Source organism: Hippopotamus amphibius, chromosome 13 (genome assembly GCF_030028045.1).
Source record: "Hippopotamus amphibius kiboko isolate mHipAmp2 chromosome 13, mHipAmp2.hap2, whole genome shotgun sequence".
In the NCBI taxonomy this organism is placed as follows: Eukaryota; Metazoa; Chordata; class Mammalia; order Artiodactyla; family Hippopotamidae; genus Hippopotamus; species Hippopotamus amphibius.
In genome coordinates, this window is record NC_080198.1 from 42,933,009 (window position 1) to 42,951,283 (window position 18,275).

At 44.1% G+C, this 18,275-nt stretch overlaps 1 protein-coding gene across 2 annotated transcripts in view; it reads left to right on the forward strand.

Moving 5' to 3' along the window:
• Positions 1-15,967, forward strand: part of MOBP (myelin associated oligodendrocyte basic protein) — a 47,726-nt gene extending 31,759 nt beyond the window's left edge. For both annotated transcript variants that reach the window (XR_009048799.1, XR_009048800.1), the window contains 3 exons: positions 2,416-2,635; positions 12,817-12,900; positions 13,022-15,967. The gene's annotated coding sequence lies outside the window, so the exon portion shown is untranslated. The remainder of the gene's footprint in view (positions 1-2,415; positions 2,636-12,816; positions 12,901-13,021) is intronic.
• Positions 15,968-18,275: the final 2,308 nt, after the last annotated feature.

Genomic DNA, 18,275 nt, shown 5'->3' on the forward strand with positions numbered 1-18,275 from the left:
ATAGCTGTTTTTTTCCTCAAATTCTTATTTCAGGATATGGTTTCTCTTTCCTCGTGGCTCACATCCTCTGTCATCAAACTAGAGAATGGACATGACTATCTATGCGTTGGATTAAAGAATCAAAGAGGTTCCTATTACTACTAGAACTCTTAACTTGGGTAATTTCTCAAGATCACAAGGTACTGATGTCACCTTGATGCTTATGAGAGGTGAAGCTATCAGGATTGGGTTTACATGATGGACTTAATTCTAACCTACATTTAGGGCCAGCGCTTCTTGAGAACTCACATCCTGAAGAACAGTCACGTGATGGTCACTCATGCATGGACCAAAATTCATGCCTCTTCCTTCCGCAACCCTACATGGGCCTGAGCTGTTTATTTTTTCTGCTCTGCTATGCAGACAATCCTTATAATTCTCACCCTTCAAAGCTATGCTACAAGAAGACAATTAGGACATTTTATATCGGTTTGACCTGTGCATAATAGTGACCTGTTATTGTCCTATATTGAGTTGGTCAGTGGGGATGATATGCAGAGTGTTTCATGCAGGCAGAGGACCCCTCTCCTGCATCTGCAGAATCATCATCACTGTCAGTGGTAAGAATCTTGGGACTATCCCTAAGGCTTAGAAGCCTTCACACGGAGCAGTGGCCACCTCCTCCGCAGGCTCAGCTAGTACCCCCGGTGCTACATGTGACACCCCAGTGTCCATCTCCCTTGCTGGAGGGTGTGGGAGTCAGGAGCAGGGACTATATCTTATACTCAGAACCCTAGGTAGGGCCCGACCCAGGGCTTGGCTGCTGTTACAGAAGGAATAGACCTGTACATACACCTAGCAGTCAGTCGGGCCCAGTGGAAAGGGCAAGGGAACTGGCAGGTTTGAGGCTGAGCACTGCTGCCTGTGCAAGTCACTCACTCTCTTAAAGCTGCATTTTTCCCGTCTGTAAAATGTGGTTATTATCGGTCTCATTTGCTATCATTGTAAAGTGCTTAGTTCATCATCTTCTATTACTAGCAAGTGGATGTTATTAAAACTGTTACTTAATAGATACACTGTGTCATTTAATCCTAACTACTAGCAGATCCTCCCCCTCAGTTGCTTCCCCTGGTTGAATAGGAATTAGGCGGCCTTGCTGCACAGTTTGGCCATCCCCAGCAGCATCAATGTGGCTGGCATTGCCAGGGGAGTGCCAGTGAGATAATTAGGTGCTCACAGTATCTAAGACGCCAAGCGGCCTATTTGCAGTGGTAACTAACTACACAGGGTGATACCCAGGATATATGACCTTCCACGCTAGCGGTGATACCCAGGATATATGACCTTCCACGCTAGCGTCAGCATCCAGGGTTTTACATTCAGCAGGATCTATAGGAAGTTCTAATACGAACAGGCTGGCCCATGTCTGGAGGTCATGGAAACGATCCAGCAAGCAGAAGGAGATTCTCTCCCCAAATTTCAAAGGATACATTCCAACCTTCCGGGTTACAATTCACTCTACAAGTTTCAGTAAAGCATTTCTTCCTTTATTTTTCCTGGTATCTTCAATCCTTTCTGAAGGGCACCAGCATTGTTAGCTTGACATATAATTTGGGGTTTAGGAGAATGCTATTGTTAACACTTGGATATGAATTTTATTGCTAATTTTTCAAAGCCCCCAAATTATAGGAAAAGCTGTGATCCCCATAAGATCAGCCTCTGGTGTAAAAGTGCACATTCCTGATGCATGTATCTTGGTATTTTCTTTTTCTTATCTATTTTTTAAATTAAGAACTTTGATGATGTTCTGAAACTATTTGTCTTGGCCTCATTTCGAAGGTGGTCACGTAGGTTTCTGCTGTCTAAATAATTTAATCCCTCGGTTGGAGAATAAACTTTCAAGCAATAGTATTTTGGGGCCACATATTTACAATGTCTTTACTGGGTGTTGCTTATCTCCTTCTTGAAAAGTCTATCCCCCAGCAAAATAAGAGCATGTCAATATGATCACAAGTTTATAATGTGAACGCACATCCCCTATGTGTATATATGTGTACGTTTATGTGTTCGTGTCTATGGACAGTAAAACTAGCTTTTTCTAGGAGTGGTGATATTTTGATTTCCTTTGTGTTTTTTGGTATTGCAAAATATTTGCAATGATTAAGTAGAAAAGCAATAATTATTGTACATAAAGACATAAGATCTTTTAAAGCATATCTTCCCTAGGCTCAGTCCAGGAAAAGCATTTTTCATAGTATTTTGGCCAGATACTTCCAGAATTGAGAAATGAAAGACAGAGATTTTAAGACTGAATTGACCAGAAGAGTAATAAGTGCAAAGGTAGTCTATAACCTTACAATTCTATTAACTGAGCTTGGAGAAACAGTATATCACTTAGCAACGTTGTGGGTTTTTATGTTTCTCTTTGTAAACCAGATTGAAAAGGAAGACCAAGCCAACTCCTCGGAAGAAGTGATGGAGGAGTTTCAAGTGAATGGACAGCCTCGGCTCCTGGACTCACTGCTTCTTGACCCACGTGCCCTGGGACAGGTTATCTGGCTTTGAATATGACGCAGGGGCAGACACCTGCTGATGTGGCCACAGCCGATGCCCACAGTCCCCATGGCGCAGCAGCCACTGGGCAGCCTGCCTGGAGGTGAGAGGGGGCACCTCTGTGTGTTATGCTCCAGGCGGTGGGTCCCAGCAACACCCCTCGGGCTCCAGAGCTCTTTTGGTCTCAGCTACAGTCCTTTCTCCCCCAGGATGTGCACAGGCCTCCAGGATCTTTGGCTCAGGATGGCCCCAGTGCCAGCCCGTATATTATCTTCCAACCTCTAATCCCATCTGTCCCGGCAACCTGTTGCCTAGTGTGACTTTTGATCGTCGACTTCCTTCTTTGTAATTAATCCTCTTCCTGGGTTCCTCTCTCCCCCTGTGTCCTTCGGTTTCCATTTGACCTCCTTAATCAGTCCCCTGTACCAGCACAGTCAGAGGCACAGCTGGCTGTGGGGAAGATCCAAGTTCTTCTGTAATAAAATATTAGGCTACCAAATGGTCCAGGCATGCCAGGAGATTCCCAGGGAGGGTATGAGCTGTCTAAACCCACGTCAGAGGCAGTCAGTGTGCTGTGTCAGACGCTGAGAGAAAAGTCATGAGGCAGGAGCTCCCTCCCGCTCCCCACGCCCCGTCTCCAGCCTCACACAGGGGTTTGCGAACGTCTCCTCCTGATCCCCACCTGGGCAAGAGCAGACACTCGTACCAACCCGTCTGGACAGTCTCAACTCCAGAACCTATTGCTTTGCGAAATGTGTAAGTGGGCAAGTAATCTGGGCTCACGCACAACGCCCTGCCCGCTTCCCTTCTCCTGAGGGCTCCTGGAGACAAGGCTGCTAAGATGGGCCCCTGGGAGGCAGAGCTGCTGCCTCCTCCCGCCCCCCACACACACCCCGACACCCCCTCTTCAAGACACAGGCAACGGCCCCAGAGCACTTTCACAGAACCAGAAGGGGTGCTCTGAGAGTTGCTGTTTTCAGTCCATAGAGCCCCAAATTCCTGGGAAGGGCTGAGGCCTGGTTTCCCTCCCCCTCCCCACTCTTCCTGGCTCAGCACCTTTACATACTGCAGAGGAATCAGGGAACCTGGGAGAGGAACTTGGCCTTGGGGAGAGGAGAGTTAAATCAAAGAAAGGGTGAGTTAGGCCCGTTAAGCAGGCCGAGACTTCCCTCCCTGTGTCAGGACAGTCTGTGGTGTGTGGGGCTCTGAAGTGAATTATAATGGACCAGGGCTGGGGGCTGACTTCTTATCTCTTCTTTTGGATTCGCTCCCACTGTCTGTAGCCACAGGCTCTTGAAAAGGACTTTGATCTTGAGCATGGGCTCTTGACCAGGGCCATAGGAACTAGCCCCCCACTCCACTCGGGTTCTACCACACCCCCTACACACACACACACGCTGGGGGGCATGGCCCCCAGGTTAGACGGAGGACCCTTAGATCACCTGTGGATTGGGGTGTGTGTGTGTGTGTGTGTGTGTGTGTTTGGGAACTTGGCTTTGGGAGAATATCTTTGGGCTCATTTTCTCTCCCAGGCACAAATATTGGGGAGCCCCTCCACGTCCAGGACCCTGACCACTGAAGCTGATCATGAGAAGACTGAACTCTAACACGCTCCCTTCAGGGGCTGACCTTGACTTAGGGTTCCACTGTGTAGCCAGCGGTGGCCTTGCAGGAGCCCTTCTTGGGCTACGTTCCCTACCTAGCTCAGAGGTGAGGGGTAGAGGAGATCCATCTCTCTTCAGGCTCCAGCAGAGTCCTTTCTAGCAACTATTCCAGCTTGTTTGAAGCTGGCTGGCTTGCTTACTGGCCTCTAAAGTTGGGACTGAAGGGTGGAGGATGCAGGCCACAGATCCTTATCCCACTCCTCCTCCACTTCTCCAACACTCTGCTCAGGGGGCCCGCGGAGGGGAGGTGGAGCCTGGCCCCACACCAAAAGGGTACAGAGCTCATTGTTCTTCCAGACTTGGTCCACGTTGCTTGTGGCTCAGAAGCCTTTCCCTACCCAGCAAGACCACACTCTCTTGCCTCTTTCCGGTCTCTCCTTTTGTATGTGTAAACGATGTGTTGTCATATCTATTCAGTACTTGTGCCAACCTCAGGGCTCTGTTCTTGCTGTTCATTCTGCCTGTGACGTTCTGGCCCAGGATCTTTGTACTAATGCCTTCTGCTCAAATATCATTTCGGAGAGGCTTCCTTTGGAACTCAGTGTGGTTTCCATAGTTACTCTCTAAGCCATCACTCTAGCACTTATCAACTTCTGGAATTATCGTCTCCACATATTTAATTGTTTATTGCTCGGATCCCCATATTCTCCTAATGTAAACTCCACAATTGCCAACACCTGTTTACTGCCACATTCTAAGTTCCTGGCACTAGTAAGAACTCAATAAATGCTTGTTGACTGAATGCATGTTTGTTTGTTATTTTTAAAATAGGAATAATTTTCCAAAAGTTTTGATACATTTGAGAAGTCAAAAGTGTCTGTTGTGTTTAGCAACAAGGAATCTTGTAAGGTGACCTTGTATGGTGACTTTGCAGGGCGTCCTCTTTGGGAGTCAGTAGGAGGTGAGGACAGGGATTGGTGAAGGTAGATGTAACTCCCTCAACTAATCTCGACCGTGAAGGGAGGCAGAGGATGTGGCAATAGTTGGAGTGTTCCATGGACCCAGCTGACACTTGGGCATGTTGAATGCTGCTGGGAAAGAGGCAGCGGAGTGGGTGTGAGAAGAAGGAGGAGGAGATAATTGTTGGAGTCAGGAACTGAGGAGGTTGGCGTGAGGAAGCCAGGGCCTAGGTGAGGAGATCAGGCATGGAGCAGGGGTTCCTTCTCATTGGAAAAAAGGGAAGGAGGAAAGGAGAGCACAGAATCTGGTGGGTTTGCATGAGCTTGAGGCAATTCCTGCCTGTGGCTTGGATTTTCTTTGAAGTAGGAAGTGAAGTGCCCTGTTCACAAATGGGAGGGGTGGGGGTGGGGGGTGAGAGATATGAGGACGGTAGAGAGGCTTATAAAGAAATAAATTTATAAAGTTTTTGAAATCTTCTTAAAAAAACCCTTTCTCCAAATGAATTTCATTCATTCATTAATTCATTTACAGTTCAAAGCAATATCTTGCCACTAAGTCGCTGCCTACAACTTCACATTTAAATGTAAATCTGAGATCTAAACCTGAGATCCTTGTGGTCTCAGATGGAAGATACAAGAGTTGGAGGAAAAAAGGCAGAGTCTAATCTTCCCAAGGAATAGAGAATCACGAGGAAGCCTTCACTATGGGAAGCTGCAAAAATGCTGACAGATCACAGCGAGATGGGGCTGTGCTGTGGGAGAGTAATTTGCTGAGTGTCCATCTAGGCTGCTGTTCTAACACCAGAGAAATGTGAAAACTCATTCTCCCAGGAGAGCTTCTTGCCTGACTCCACAGCACGTGTCTCAGCCCCATTAATAACATCACTAACATGTACTTCCTATCTCTGCTGAAATAAAATGAAGTGTTTTTAACAAAGATGATGCTGTTGACCCAATGGTAGGGTGTATATTTGCAATCTGGAGAGATGTTGCATACTCACTCTTTTTATTCGTAACACAGGTACACACTTGCAAGAATGCTAGTTGAGGATAGTCATAAAAATTTCTTTTCATTGAGTGTCAACTATTATCTGTCCTGTACCACATAGTGTTTTATGTTTGTAAATGGGAGAAGTTGGTTATGGCCTCTATGGCCATTGAAACCATCGCCTTGACCTTATTGCTATTATGTTGTTACCTAGAAGTTGCCAAACTGAGCTTGGTGGAACCCTGGGGCACTTGGAGATGCCACCTTATGAGATGAGAGGGCTGTGGAGCTGACAGGGGACCAGGCCACCTCCATGTCAACTAAGGCAGCTTCTAGGGTCTATGGTGACTTCTAATTTTATGTAGATAAAGGGTCCCACTGGGGTAAAAGAGTCCAACAAAGTCTACTTTCACGGCTGAGAGCAAATTTTTGGGGGGGCATGCCACATGGCTTATGGGATCTCAGTTCCCTGACCAGGGATTGAACCCTGGCTCCGGCAGTGCCGAGTCCTGACCACTGGACCACCAGGGAGTGCCCAAATACAGATTGAATACTTATGTTAGTAGTCTTCTAAGTGATTTCTTGAAGAGTGTATTGTTTGGCAACACATCACAGGTTTGGGTTAAGTGGATGGATATTTCAGTGACTACTTATTTCCTCTTAGGCAACAGTTCACCTACCACCAAGTTGAGTGTTTTGATCAAGGTTTATCCAAAGTATGGATAAGCAAAGGAACACAGATTAGCAAACAGTCATGATAATTATTCCTACACTTTTCCTTTTAAGCAAATTTATGGAAAATATTATATTCAGCACATATCATATTAAAACTTCTCTCTGTTGCAGAAGCTACATTAACTGTATAAACTATATTAATAGTACATAAAACAGGTTTGAGGAGAGTGGGGAAAATGAGAGGTGTCAGATCAGGTGGTGGTTACTTTATAGCAAATCAAATATCTATCAGATTTGAGTCATTTGGTTCAAAAAGATCTCTTAACAACAAGACTAAGTTCTAAGAGCGTTAATCTAATTACTAAAGAAACATCCACGTTGGATTTTGAAGCATCTGAACTATCCCAGGGGTCCATTCATAACCTGAGGCTGGAAGCCTGGGGGAGCAGGTAGTGATATCTGGAGAAGCTCCTCTCTAGAATCCAAAGGTTGTATGTATTTTTAGAGACAGAAAGGTAGATAATCTCAAGTAATTAGGGTCAAGGAACAAGGTGCTTTTTTAGGACAAGAGGGTCTATGTTTCTAAAGTCTCCTTTGGGAAGGAGATATAGACTCATCAGGAAGAAAGGTTGGAAATGTGTGGGTCCATGTTTGAGAAGGTGGCTGATGGCAGTGTTAGTGCTTTATGTGTTGGGTTTATGACAGATATTCCTGATAAAGATAGGAAGTTACTGGCATCAGCATTAGCTAAGCCAGCCCTCCCTGGAGAAAGTAAGAGCTCTTGGGGTCATTCTTTGTTAATGAAGCCACACCAGGGCCAATATTAGAGGCAGATATTTTATCAGGTCCTGAAAACCGTTCCTTGGCCCAGGTGGTGGTCCATGTACACCCCCGTGCTGACCTCCAGGCAAGTCTGTTTGGTGAATGATGAAGTGGAGATGTCTCAATTGTGTTCACCATCAGGAAAGGTTGGGTAGTCTGTCATTCAGAGGGTGTGGGATTCAATGGACATTCTGGCAGTTTTTCATCAACTTACATTTGCAGATCAGAGGGTAAAGTTTTTCCTGAGCTCTCATAGGTCCCTCTACCCAGGTGGCAGCCCATTTGCAACTAATTCACTTGCAGGCGTGCCTCTTCCGTAGCAAAAACGCAGTGAAGAGCACAGTGGAGTCGAGTGCCCCAGCGCTCCCAGGGCGTGTGCTCAGGGAGCCAGCCTCTCTCCTAGGACCTCTCGCTGATGGGAATAACTTAGGGATCTTCCTGGATTTGGTTCATTTCTGAGATCTCTGAAGTACACCAATCTTTGGGTTTGCTATCTGCAGTTTCTGTCTCCAGAAGGCAGCATCTCTCTTTTCTCCAGGAGAAAATCTTGATGCGTCAAAAAGAAAAAGCCTGGTGTCTTGGGCTTTTTTCCCCCACATGGTGATCCAACAGATTTTTACATAATCTATCTTCACTATACTTCATCTTCTGTTTCTTGAATTCTCTGTGAACATCCCCTTCTGCAGCTGACAGCTTCTGTTCTTCTGGCTTATAAGCTTTCTGAGTCAGACCCTTTAAGAGAATCTTAGTTTTCTGCTGATAGAGATCATTAAGGATCTCTACTGCCAGCTGCAAGATTTTGCATTTATTTTCAACTAGAGCTTTGGCTGCAAGCAGTGAAAAAAAAGGAATCATTTCCCAACTTTTTTCTTCCAGCGGATGCCTTGCTGACACCTCATTATTCGGCTTGGAATGTAAATGGTGTTTGTTTTCTTCAACTTTTGTTCATGTGGCTCTTGGTCCCATTCGACTTTCCTGACTTTTCATCTACTTCCTGTGGTAATCTGCCAGCCAAATCTTTGATTTTAAAATGATCCTGCTTATTTCATTCCCTATGATTTTTCTCCTCTGATGCAAAGATCACAAGCAAATGGTTTTAGCTGCATAGCATATTTATTGAGAACTTCAACTCCATTCTTTTTCAAAGCCACCGCTTCTTCCTGAGACTTGAGATCTTAAATGATTTGCTCACCAGTCCCCATGGGTAGGGCTGGGAGCACAGGAAAAGCTAGGGGCAGACGGGGACTACTCTGCCCCCCTCCAACTGCTACTCCTTCCTCTCCCTCTAGCTCCTGTCTTCCTTCCATCTCTTTCCCTCACTCATCTGTTTTCCTACAGCTTAAACTCACAGAAGATCTTGGTGTTTAGATTTCTAGCAGAGCTACTAACAACTTTATGCATTTTTATTGCTCTGGGTTTCACACTATCTTAGTTGCCTTCTCCAGATCTTGTTCTCAGCTGCCGAGATTCCGCCCAAACCAGCACCACTATGATTCATGCAGGTGTCCATGGTCAGCTGACCAAGAATGACCCTGAGAGGGGTGCTGACCACATCCAGGTGCATTCTGCCTCCAGGTCTCTCCAATCCCAATTTTCTTTGCTTCTCCAAGTGGCCTGGTGCCAAGGTGCCATCATGTCATGCAGATGTGTTCTCTTGAATTAGGATGGTTGTGTCTTTGCTGAATCTACTTGCTTTCACCTACAGTTTTAATTTGCTGCTACTTTCATTGACTCAAACCTCCAAAAGTCTTCACATACTTGAATCTAGCTTCTCATGTGATGCCTTCCCTTTTCTTCTGGTGTAAGTTTCCCTTCAGTGAGCTCTTGAAGTCCTCATGAGAGAATCTCTGGAGTCCAGTTGAAGAGCTGGGAGTATTTAGCACCAAATGTGTGTGTGTGTGTGTGTGTGTGTGTGTGTGTGTGTGTGTGTGTGAGTGAGTGAGAGAGAGAGAGAGAGAGAGAGGCTCTTCCCTTCTTGTGGCTTCTTTCCTTCTGCTGCTTCATGTGCTCTGGGGGAGGTTGGCTCCCTTCCTTCCATCCCTGATTCCCTGTCACCCCTGTGCTCAAAATCATATGCAGATGGAGGTACAGGGCTCCTGGCAGGGCTAAATCCAGTGGTGCTCCTCGCCCAAATAGAATGAAGGTTTGGTTGGCACGTCATTCCAATTTCCTCTCTCGACTTGTGAAACTCAAGTTGCTATGAAAATGGAAAAGCTTTAGTGTACATATATCACCCAACAAAGCTTCATAAAGCTGCTTCTTAAGGCAGCTCTGTTTTCTGAACACTTCTAACCCCTACTGGGTTATAACTGATTTAGAACAGTGTTATACAGTGACTTTCTCATACAGGGAATTCATTATGCCAATGAAATTGTTTAACCCAGGACATTATTTACATGGGGGAAAAAATCAGGTGTGTGTGTGTGTGTGTGTGTGTGTGTTTCCCCTTCCTAAACAGAGAACTCATTTTGCCTCAAGATCTAAGCCTCCATTTAAAAATTTTAGAGGACTACCTGATCCTTGCTCTCCACCCATGTTTTTTAGGAGCTTTCCTTTCACATGGGACTCCGGAGCAATAAGCACTTTTATATTTATATCTAAGAGACCAAAACAAAAGGGTCTGTCCTCAAGTTCACGGACAAGTCTGCTCATTACCAGTGTCACTGGCCAACAAGGTCAATGTTTGCTGACTGAGTAAATAACGAAAATATATTGAATAAAAAATTATTTAGAGATTTATTGAGTAGTATGTAAGTAAAGGCTCAGAAATGAAAATCCCAACCATCAGGCAGAGGGCCCAGATGACAGCTTTAGATGCTCAAGGTCACACAACTATTCCAGAGGACAGCTGAGCACACCTAAGCTGAGCACTACCGTCTCCTCCATCCATACGGGGCTGATGCCTAGACTCACAGGGGCATTTAGCACAGCCTGGGTCGGCAAGCGCTTGCTTTATTGGTTGATGGGCTCGTGGGTGGGAGGGTGTAGGGATGGGTCTCGGCCAAGGGCACGGATCAGGGCACCTCTCACACTCTCCACAGAAGTGGGAGTGGACCACGGTTGCTATCGTTTTACCATTGTTAGGAAAGGCGGTGTGTGCAGTGATTCTGAGTGAGGGAGCTGAAAATAAAGATACCTGTGGTCAAACCCCTCTGTCTGAGTGTTACTGGTTGTGTGAACTTAGATGAGGGATGAAAGCTCTTTAGGTTTCATTTTATAGATGAGGATCATTCAATAGGAAGAATATGTAAGGGATGAGCTCGCTCAGGAAAACAGGGAGCCAGGACACTCATTCTCACAGTCACAGTTCTCTCCACTGTTTGTATTTGCCTCATGTACTTATCTGTATACTTATCACCTGTCTTTACCACTAGAACGCAGTCCTCACAAGAGCGAGGACCATGGTTTTATAATAATAATCGCAAGAAAAGCATCATCATTAAAATAAGTATGTCACTGTCTGTCTTAAGATGTACCCAGGAACGGCTTTTACACAAAAGCTCCCCTATGCTGTATGACTTGCCGTAAGATACCTCCTCCTAAAACTTTCCGGCTGCTCTCATCCTCCAGCTCATTGACTCAGGGATGACATCTGTAACGTGGACAAAAATGTGATTGTTTTCCATGCCCTGGCCCTACTGAGGAACAAAGCACTTCATCTGAGGGGCTGTAGCCAGAAAGTGTACGCCTGGGGAAGACCAAATATGAACTCACGTTTCCACTCAGAGCAAAAGAAATGGGCAGAGTCCTTCCTCTGCGGTAGGGTCCTCCGCCTTCATTAGTCAGGGCATCTAGAAGTAGATAATGACACAATGTCAGACACCCCACGTGGATCCTTGCCACATTCCACAGCGTACCTCTCCAGCTGAGGGGACGGGTCCGTGGCCTGTTAGGAACTGGGCCGTGTGGCAGGAGGTGGGCGGCAGGCGAGCGATCGAAGCGTCCTCTGCCGCTCCCCGTCGCTCCGCACTGCTCGCATTACTGCCCAAACCATGCACCCCGCTTCTCCTCCCGCCCCGCCTCCAAGGAAAAACTGTCTTCCATGAAACCGGTCCCTGGTGCCAAAAAAGGTTGGGGACCACTGACTTAAGCCAACAAACAGCTGGCTTTCAGAAAATAATAATCTATTGAACTAAAATTCTTTGATTTTTTAAAATCATTTTTCCTCTGCCCTGAGCAATATTTCTATGAGTATTCCTATTTAGGCTTCATCCACAATGAATATTGATAAAGTAAGATTTCATATGAATATGTTAGCCTCTCAGTATAATACATATTTTGATTTTTAAAAAATTAATTATCTGATTTCTAAACATACACTCAATTTCTTGATATTTCTTATCTTGCTGCCTACATCGTGGCTATTTTGCAAACATTTAATACCTTCACATACGAGCGAATATAGTAAATTAGTAAGTTTTCCAGTTGTCAGCACTGAAAGTAGTAGCTCAAAGAAAGTTTCAGGAAAATGGGCAAAAACCCCTGGATTCTGGAAAGGGCATGTATAACAAAAACGGGGCTCAGGCATGGTTTTGTGTCTCACCAGCTGTATGACTTTGGTCAAGTCATTTGACCCATCTGTGTCGTGGTTTCTTTATTTGTGAAAGTGAAAGGATGGTGCCTACCTCACCCTCCCTTTCTCACAGGGCTACTGTGGAGACCAAAGAAGGTAAACGTTTTGAATCTAAAAGATTTAGCACACTTAGATGGAAATACGTTTTCAGAGGGGCTATTGTAAAGGAGACTAGTTGACGGAGGTCAGCTTACTGCTTTTTAGTCACCTACAACTCCAGGAACCTGACTGCTGTGATGATTACTGTCATCCGATAGGGTCTAGCCAGTCTACTTATTGATACAGAACTGGCCTGAGAAAAGGATATGTTGTTCCCCTACTCTGGACCTGGAGCCATGCATACACTAGGGCTGAGCAAACTGAACAAAGCTCCCTGAGGTGGGGCAGGGTTGAGGAACATGAAACATTTGGTTAACCAAAGCACTCTGCCTTGCCAAGTGGTGTTTACAATCCTGGGGCAGAGCCAAAGGGCTCTGGAGGAAGGAAGGGACCAATCATGTGACCAGAAGGCATGCAGTTCTAGGATTTGCCCAGCTTCAGACACCTACTCCAGTATCTGTTTCTGAAGAAGGTGGGGGAGGTCAATTGAGGATGCACAGACACAATCACTGGGAGAATAATAAAGAGTTTTGGTTTGATAGGTTTTGTTTTTTCTCCCAACAGCATTTTGAAGATATTGTCCTATTGTCTCCTGACGTCTATAATTGCCAATGAGAAATACGTTGTCAGTCTGCTTGTCCTTCCATTGTAAGTAAACTGTATTTTCCCTTTGGTTGATTTTAAGATTTTTCTTTTTGTCTTTGGTGTTTTGAAGTTTCACTATGATGCCACTAAGTATGGATTTATTTTTTTTATTTATTTTGCTCAGGACTCAAGTTTCTTCAATCTGAAGGTATATATCTTTCTTCAGGGATGTGCAAAAAAAAAGATATTGTTGTACAACCACCATAATGGCAAAAATTAAAAATTACCAAGTTTTGGCAAGCAAAATTACCAAGTGGGAAAAATTCTCATAAGCTACTTATGAGAATTTATAAACTATTACAACATTTCTGGGGTGCAATCTGGGGATACCGGCAAAACAAGATATTGTATAACCTACGGTCAAGCAATTATAATTTTAGGCACCAATCCTGAGAAAACTTGCATTCATAGAAAAAGGAGATACATGTACACCTGTTCAGTGAACTAATCAAAATGTCCATCAATAGGAGAATAAACGAATCAATAATATAATATTCATAAATAAAATCCCAAATGGCAGTTAAAATAAATGAATCAGATACACTCATACCAGGTAGACAAATTTGGAAAACAAAATGAAGAATATAAAAAAGCAAAAAGTAGATGGTAAATGCAGTATGATGCCCTATGCATAAATGTTAACCACCCACAATGCTATCATTGCCCAACACACAGAAACCATAAGATGTCACACCCTCTACAATGCAAAAGAACTTAAAAAATGACAACAGAATAAAAGGAAGTCCAAGAAATATCTATCCTCTTGGAAATCAAAAAGAAGATAAACAATTCCTGATTTGAAGAAAGAACAGAAATTAAAAGCTATATAGAAACGGTCAACAGAATTAGCCAGACACAAACGTGCTTGGGGAGGTAAGGGAGACTACTGATCAACCTGCGGTCTCTCCAAGGTTACGAGTCTTAGAAAACAAACATACTTGTTCAGAGTCAATTTTTTATCTGGGTTGTACTGTGGCTTCTGCTGGTTTCTGACATAGGAAAAGGGGGAAGAGTTAGAATGTACCCCTCCCTCTCTCCCAACTTTCTTTTGGTAACAGGTGGGAAAGCACAGTAGAAGATAATGGAACGTAGTAGAATGTGGAGGGATGTAAAATGGGCAGTATTAGGCGGAGGGAAACTCAGAGCACAGGAGAGCGAGAGCATTGGGGCTGGTGTTGCGCTGGGAGCTGGGGCGGCCGAGCACAGGCAGATGCCTGAAGCACCAACCGGGCCATGGATCTGTGTCCTTGAGTGAGCACAGCCAGACCTAGCCAAGCTTGAAGGGCAAGTGAGAATCCGGGGGCAATGCCAGGAGAAGTCCTGCTCTGGGTGTGGGGCTGGGCGAGAGGGAATGCCAGGAGCAGGGAAGAAGCGTGCTAGACTCAGATGGGCTTTAGCTCAGAACGCCACACTCCTGGAGAGAGGAAGCAGGCCAACTACTGTCCCAAGGCAGCTGGAGGGACAGAGCATCCTGGCTTCCTCATTTGGGGAGGCCACTTCTCTGTGGAAGTGGCCATAAAAAGGCAGGGAATCAAACTACACTGAGCCTTCAGGTAGAAATGTTTCCTGCCTAAATTCAGGTGCTAAATGAACAACAAAATGAGGACCTCTACTATGAACAGTTCCCAAAGATGAGATATCTGAGGCCATTACATTCCTGGGAATAAAACCAGGGGTGCCATGACAGACCACCAGAAAGAACAAATTAGTGGGCCAGCCCCACTGAGACCTAAAGAGGAAACTTCATATTCCTTTAGCTCATTTTAGATTTGGCAAAGTCAGACCCTGTGCTCCGAACTTGCTGGGTTCTGTCATCCACATTATCTAGAAGATACCCAGTTACTATAGAATGTGACGTCAAGGAGAGAACATGGTGTGTATTAATTTATGTAAAAAACTGGATATCAGCACAGAAATGTTAATAACCAGAAATGACTGAATTCTCCATGTTGTCTGTCGTGGAAATAAAGGCCTCTGGGGATGGATCAAAAATATCTGGAAATTACTTGAAACTGGTGAATAACTAAATGGAATTATAACTAAAATGTTACTAAATCCAATTGTATTTTTTGTCTTTTAAGGGTTGGTTCTGGGGAGCACTATGCAGTGAATATTATAAAAATGACATAAAGCTCTGAAAGCTACTCTATGTAAATTTCTCGAGTCGGAATTCTCAACCCTAATGTTTGGCATATTATTCTGATAATTCTGTATGTCAATTGATTTTGTGTTCTGACATTTTGACCGGTTTTGGGAAAACTGAGGTATGTACGCAGAGTTGTCCTGATGAAAGCTTAAAAAACTGGCTGTCTGGGTGGAAAGTCCTGATTGACAGTGTTTGCCAGTTTCCATGGTGTAAATACTTCCATTAGGGTTGACTGCAAGCTATGAACTTGCTATCACTGAGTGTAGAATTGTGAAGAGATGTACAAAGTTGACCCTTGTGACTTGGTCTAGGCCACTGTATACACTCATGAGCCTGTGTGTAACCACAGTGTTTTACTAAAAATGTTGCCCCATAAATATACAAAGGCACTATTGAAAGAAAAAAATATAAAGGGAAAATCAATTCCAATTGGGAGCTCAAAGGGAGAAAACTGACAAAGGATTTTTTTTAAACTTTGTCTATATTCTGCAATTTATTATTATCTTTTATTAAACAAACAAGGCATCTATATGTCATCCTGAGTGTTCCAAACTCTCGGTTTCTTTGGTGTTCCCCTAGATGGAGGCTAGGGTTTCTCTCCTTTCAGATATTGGTGCTAAGACGATGCTGACCAAAGAATCGATGGGACCTGCTCACTGTGAAGCCAGTTTCAGGATGGCAGAGCTGAGGGTGGATACAGAAGAAAAGATGTGGAGCCTTCTGAATTTGGGGAGGCTATGCTTGATATTTACACTTCTGGTTTGGTATGATAATATTATATTGCTTTTGAAAAATTAATGCTCACGGAAATAAGAAAAATCAGTTGTTCAAAAATTGGGAAAAAAATGGATCAATAAACTCTTCTATTAGAGTAAGCCAAGAAAAATGTAATAAAATTGAGATGAATTGGAAATACCAATAAAAATCCATGGACATGTTTTTAAAGGAGGCTGTATCTGTTCTGTCCCTGCAGTGATTTATGCCTTTGGATATATTTGCTGCCATCTGCCAAATTCCAGTTGGAATGTGGGACAAGCTTATTTGTGGAACTACTGTTTGTGGTTTCTAAAACTATTCTCCAATGAAAGGAACAAATGCCCTTGGATGATAGTTGACTTCATATTTCTGGCAGGGAAAAAAGAAATCAGGATTAGTTTGTAAATTCTAGAGGCTGAAAGAAAGCAAGGTTGCATGAAGGTATCAGAGAGTCATAAATCCATAATGACGCAAAAGAGAAGATAAAACAGAATTGCCTGAAAAACATAGTCAGTCTCTGAAAGTGTCTACTGAAAAGGCTGTATATTGATTAGTAAAAATTATGTGAGGCCTACACTTAAGTTTTTATAAACAACAGTTTGAAAATGCAGGATGTTGTCTTTGTCTATAAGGTGATGAACCCACAGCAGGACACAGTCATAGGACAATATCAATATTCCAAAGATCTCTGTGAAATGTCGTTTATTTGATAGAAAAGAATGCAAGCATGTTGAAAGGGAATCAGGATTTTGAGAGATGCCAGGGATGACCTTTAAGAGTGCTTTCTCTTATCTTTCCAGCAATAAATTAGTCTTTCCTAAGTATTGCCAAGAGTGGCTGCACAGCAGATAGAGGCATCCCCTGAAAACTGCTGACTTTTTATAAAGTAGCCAGCACACATGCGTTACTGAAGGTAATATCAGGTTGCTTATGGCCATTTATCCAACAATGCTTCACTTTGCCCTATGCCCTATTTCTCTATTATTTTTATTACCACTTGGCTATGTGCCTCAGAGGGCAAATCAGAACCAGATTCTCTGCCTGCAGTAGATCTCATCGTGCCTTACTACAAGAGGAGAAAATTTTGTGGATGTCAGAAAATGTTAAGTGGACCCTGACGAACAGAAAACTCTGAGTGGCAATATCAAATAGAAAAAAAACCATGTTGGTGAAGAAGTTTCAAAGCTAGTTAAAAAGTAAAAGGAGAAAGAAAAAGGGAAAAATGTTCTGTAAAAATGTAAGTTTTAACAGAGCTTCTCTTTTTAAGGAGATTTTAAAATTAAGGACGCATAGAAAAGAAGCGAAGGAACAGAAGGTAGAATGGTGAGGGATAAGCTTGGTCATAAATAGATGAGGAGAAACATGCTTGCACTAACCACAACCGATAGCACAAAAATCAAGTAGGAAAACAGGTCAATATGATGCCAACTGATGTCTATAAGAACTAAACGTATGATAAAATGAGTGAAACAAAGGTCATTTAAACACGAATTGGTGCTTGTATAACATCTGGTTCTTTGCAAAATCGGTATCTTAGACACACACTATGGTTTACATAAAATCAGAAGGAAACCAACTAGCAACAGGTTTGTCCCAAACAAAGGAGAGCATGGTGCCAGCCACGCAAGGAGGAAGTCAGACCTTCTCCCCAAAAGAGGTGTTGGCGGGGGACTGCTTTGAGCAAGAAGTCACACAGGGTGGGGCTGCCCAGAGGGTGGCATGATGGAGTATTGGGTGGAAGCTGAGTAGGGTTAAAGGAAGAACAAAGGAGAGGAGGGCTTTGGGCTTTGTTTAAATATGTAAGTCCAAGGATGGGTGTTTGTGAGCCTCTGAGCCCCGTCCAAGGTCAGTGTCAATCACGCAGGATTGTGTCATTCACGCAGGACCGGCAGATTTGCCTTCCTTAGTCTCCTCTTCTCTCCCGTGGGTGTCACTGTGAGAACTCACTCCAAGGGCTTGTGAGCCCAACTGGACTCACAGTGATGGAGACAGCCTACTGCCCTTGTTCCTAACCTCTCTGAAGGAAAGATGAGACCCCCCCCGCCCGAAGAGAGGGTTAAAAAGGAAAGCTGTCAGCATGTGAGCCGCAAGCTCGTCCTGGCTCCTTAAATTACTGAAAATAATTTGAGGCAATTTGGGGGATACTGCTCTGGGCACTGATGAGCCCCTGTTGTCTGGCTGTATGTGAAAATACAGAAGGGTCTACCTCTAGACCTTGAGTAAGCAGAAAAGCCAGGGGCCTTCGCAGATGGGAACGTCAGCTTGAAGAGAAGAGAAGGCGGACTTCAATGGGAATTGCTGAGGAAGCCTGGTGTGTCAACCCCTGTGATCACTCAGAAAAGTAGGGGCATTCTGCTGGGACTTGAGTTGTTTTGGGAGTATTAGTAACATAATGTTATCCTATTTCTATAATCACAGGCTGCTGAGTCCATAGTCAAAATAACGTTCCACATGCAGATTCACGCATACCTATGCC